Genomic DNA, 5,129 nt, shown 5'->3' with positions numbered 1-5,129 from the left:
TGTCACTGGGAGTTTCACTTTCTGCTCTTTCTAAAGTATAAATATACTCTTGGAAGAGCATGGAGTAGATAAGGAGCTGTATTCTCATTTTCTCCTTTTCTTGGACCTTTATGGAAAACTCTCATCTTTGTATATGTCTGTTGTGAGACTGGATTTAGGTGACTTGGTAAAGATTCTTCAAACTGTAAATGAAGAATGAATCCTTCCTGAGGAATACTATTTCCTCCTTTATGATTGGTGAACTGCAGACAATGAGTGCATAAACCTCAACATAATGTCATGGCAGAAATGTTGGCCTGTGGACTTGAAAAGGTTTATGTTCTATTTTCAAGCATCCCAGTGGTCAGATTTTTAGTTGACTGACTCACTGAAGATCTGATTCATCTTGTAAAAACTTATATGAAGTATAGATATTTTTGAAATAGTGATCCAGCTTCTCTTTGCAACTTATGGGGGGGAAAAAGAAAAAAAAAAAGAAAAGGATATTTTTAGAGAATTATTAATTTCATTTAAAATTAAATATTTAAAATACATTTCAAAAATAGTGCCCTAAAGAATACCTCTTCCTTTTCTTTGGCTGCAGTAGAGGCTCAGAGAGCTAGATTAGGTATAGTTATTTATATAGTAGATCCCTAGAAATATAGCAAATTAAATCCATGCTAGAAGTATTGAATAATGAGGACTAGGAAAATCATTGGACAGTTCTGAGAAAACAGATCTGTGTATAAGAAAATGAAGCTTATTTTAATTAAAGTCAATTTGCATTCTGAAACAATCACCAATAGGTACTTAGTGATGGAATACAAGATATGCATGTACAATTTTCTGTATACAGTATAAAGCAAAGTAACAAAAAATAGTAAATTTCAAATTGTCAGTTGTTACATGATCTGCATTTAAGTTATTTCTCTCTGTTCCAAATATTTTCAGTTCTCACATTAAAAAATCTTATTCTCAGAGAAAATAAGCTTTATTTATCAAAAAATAAGTTCACATATTTAATTCTTAGTATGAGATATTCATTCATTGCCATGTAATTTAAGGAGATTGCTTCAGAGAAAAACTTTGTGCACACAAACTGATAATATAGACTATCTCCACAGAAGAGCTGAGGGAAGTTAGTACACCTTTACATGCAAAAATTCAGTTAATTTTCTATAGTCACTTGCTGGAACTCAGATTGGAATTTTTCCATTTTTTTTCTGATAATTGCTAAATTTATTCCTCAGTTTTGTTTTAATATTTTTTTCATATCATATTTTATGACCATCACATTCTAGTACACCTTTCAACACTATCAATTAGACAGTGAGTTGTACAAAATGTCAGAGTATCAGAAATGTTATTCTGCCCTCTTGATAATACTTTGAGTGATTTTGAGCACAAACTTCACTAGAAGTCTGTAATCATGTCACTGAGTCATGGCTTGAGTGTTCTTTTATCATTCTAGGTAACATCAATGTGTAAAATCACGACAGCCAGGTTTTTTGTTAATTGCTTTATTTTATTTTATTTTCTGAGCCTTTATCATGCTACAAAATATTTCTGCTAGGTAAGTGTGTTGAAATATGGTTCAAGTTGTCAGTTACATCACCTCTGTCTGCAAATGTGAGTCACCTGGTCCAAGTTGGGAATCAAAGTTTCTTTTGCCTGTGGAGACAGATATTTCTTCCCAACCTATATTCAGCCTAACTATCTTAAGCACTACGATTGGATGGGGGGAACCTTCCACCTTGGGGAACCTTCCAACCTTCTACTCTCCTGCTGTTGATGACAGAGTCTAGATGGATAGCTCAGACTCAAGGAAATAACATTGTTGATCCTCACTCCCCTAAATTATTTAAACTGTGCTTTAAACAAATGATATATTGTTTGCTACTTTCTCATATCTTTTTCTTCCCAGTTATCCTTCATTGTTTCAAATGGACAAATTCTTTACAAATAAAACTATCTTCCTGATATCTATGCAATTCAACTCAATTAAGCTGCATTAATCAACAGGGGCATTACACAAATTATAAAACATGTATTTAAGATCAAGAAAAAAAAGAATATTTCAGACCAAACTCTCTGTTATGGTACTAATGAGATTTTAACTACAATTACTTTCTATTTTACTTAATTTTTTAGTCAATATAGTTTTCATCATCTTTTTCCTCAGTTGAAGATAAATGTTTAATAAAACAGAACAAAGAGAAATTGAACTAAGGAACAGTTAACATAAATTTTCAGAGGCCACATTAGAAGTGCAGCACTCAAAAATGTAATAGTGTTCTATCATTTAAGAAAAGGCATTTGAGTTTTCTATTTCTTATGACATTTCACAATACTGGTGTTAAGTGATTTCTCCAAAAATACATGTTTTGACAAAAGCAATTAAAGTGTGGACATTTTGAGTTATTCTGTTACCTGAAACTAAAAATTGTCTCCATTATTACTTCTCATCCATCAATTGCTTCATTTGCCGTGACCTTAAAGTTACTCTGGCATAGCCACCTTGAAGGTGAATCTAAAACTTTGATTAGTAGCCTGTGGAGTTTTTTTTCTCTCTACTACTCTTTTGGCAGGTAAACTTGAGACTAGCACAGAGACTTTATTCTTTCAGATGTTGCTAGGAGAATCTGGCAGGGATTTTATTCTTTAATCAAAGGTAACATCACTGAAGGGTAGAAAGGAAGCAAACTAGGAAAAATAGATGCTTGATTTCTTTAGAAAACAACATCCAAATCAATTTTAAGGTAAAAAGAAAATTTGGAATAGCAAAGTCTGAGTAATATGTTTAGCTTTCTTCAAGTCATATTGAAAGTTAATTGTTTTTTCTTTTTTTTTTGTCAATTTCTGATTTTTCAGTCCAAATGTCATTCAAATGCCTAGAATTTACTTATTACCTGGCATCGTAAAAAATCTGTAGAGGTCTTCTTTTCTTTTCTTTTCTTTTCTTTTCTTTTCTTTTCTTTTCTTTTCTTTTCTTTTCTTTTCTTTTCTTTTCTTTTCTTTTCTTTTCTTTTCTTTTCTTTCCTTTCCTTTCCTTTCCTTTCCTTTCCTTTCCTTTCCTTTCCTTTCCTTTCCTTTCCTTTCCTTTCCTTTCCTTTCCTTTCCTTTCCTTTCCTTTCCTTTCCTTTCCTTTCCTTTTTCTTTTTTCTTTTCTTTTCATTTCTTTTCTTTTCCCTTAATTTTGCTTTTTTATGGGAATGTCTTCTAAAAATAAGTAAATTTGGTATTTCATTCAGGTATATTAAAGATATGGGCTAATACAATTCTGTTGAAATTAATTCAGTAATTGAGACCTTGCTGTAGAAAACTGGTGCTCTTCTTCATCAGAACTCTCTAACTAATCTCTGCCAGTTTTAGGTTGCTCTCTACAACCTAGCCCTGATGGGTTCTTGGTGAAAATTGATTCAGAAAGAATTTTAAAGTTACAAAGTATCAGCAGGACATCTTACTCTTCTCAAATCAATGGAAAACCCTTGAGAAATTTGAAATACCTGTTACAAATGTGGTAACAATTTTTCCTGCTTTTCACTATATTACATTTTACATGGCATCAGCTCAACTAATAGAAGCAGGCAAATATTTCAGGCTCTTGTCAGTGGTGCTGAGCACTAGGAAAAGAGACAACAAGAAGAAACTGATGCACAGGAAGTTCCATCTGAACATAAGGCAAAATTTTGCCCAGAGAGGTTGTGGATTTTCCCTCATTTGAAGGTATGCAAGACCCATCTGAACACAACCCCATACACTTTAGGAAGACCCTGCTTGAGCAGGGAGGTTGAACTACATGCCCCCAACAGTGGTCCCTTCCAAACCCAACCATTCTGTGATGAGGTAGATGCACTCTTTAGTTTGGTCTTCCTTCTACCTTATTCCCACTAGTACCTTCACAGTTATATGTATATAATTTCCTCTGTTTTCAATGTCTTAGGGGGCAAGTTATGCAGACATGGTGTTATTGTTAAAAGAGATGGAAATTGGTGTGTTGGAAGATGTTGTGTGAGCCATTAGTTTAAATGGAAATGCTTGTAGAGATACTCTGTATGAGGAAAGTTCATTTAGTTCACTCCTAGTAAGAAAATAATTGCATTGAAATTTATGTCTCCTGGTCTTTATGGAAGGTGTTGTGAACTTTTTATACTAATTGTAATGTCAGTATGTGCCATTTCAGATAAAATAGATCCCTTTAATATTACGCATTTGTATAACAAAGGCAAACTGCAATGAAAAACATGTTTACAACCCCACTTGAAATACCATTAACTGTGAAATTTTGAGCAAACTTGGTGAAAAGGGGTTGGAAAAACAGTTTATTCTGTCTCTGTAGGATCACAGATTTATGGGGTAAAAAATGAGTTTCCTTCTCAGGTACTCCATGCATTAAACTGGAGTTTGCTTTATTTAAATTTTGTGAAATACGATGTAGCATAATATGATTGAAAAGACTGAAATTATACATTTAGACTGAAAAGATGGTCTTCCTAAGATTTGAGTCACATAACACAGATTTTCAGATTCTGAGAACAAGCTGCAGTATTTATATTTCAAAAACTCCTGCTTCTAGAGATTGTGTGTGAATTTGTTGACTTTGACAGTCTATGACCTTGAAAGATGCTTGTCTTATCCTCCATCATCCTATTTCTGTTCCACAAGTCCTCTTCTAAAATGATATGTTCTTTCTGAATGAAAAGTAATTCTAAGTACTTCACATCTTCAATAGAGATCTGGTATTTTGTCATTTCAGCATGTCACATTTTTAAGCTACCTAATGCAATGAATCAAAATGATTCAACACTAGCTTCTGGGCTTACATTTATTTTGATGTACTACACACTAAAGATAAATGAAAATTAAACCAAAACTCTCAGCCAATAGCTAAATTTCTTGCTAATGATTAAATATGAATGTGTCTGAGTAATCTAGGGATGGATTATCTGTGTGTTGTATCATCAGAACAATGGATGTAGGCAGTGCAAATTGGTTCAGGTTTTACAAGAGATATTAGTACAGCACCACTCTGATCAAGTTATGCTTCTTCCAGGGCTGTTTACCTCTAAATGCAGTATAGCTGCTCTTTGCAAAGCAAGTGTGAGCAAGTAAGGAACTGGGAGAATTAGGTACAGCACGCTTACCTGAGA

The sequence above is a fragment of the Haemorhous mexicanus genome, chromosome 2 (genome assembly GCF_027477595.1).
Source record: "Haemorhous mexicanus isolate bHaeMex1 chromosome 2, bHaeMex1.pri, whole genome shotgun sequence".
NCBI classification, from domain to species: domain Eukaryota; kingdom Metazoa; phylum Chordata; class Aves; order Passeriformes; family Fringillidae; genus Haemorhous; species Haemorhous mexicanus.
The sequence above is the reverse complement of the archived record's forward strand: the minus strand, read 5'-3'. Positions refer to the sequence as shown.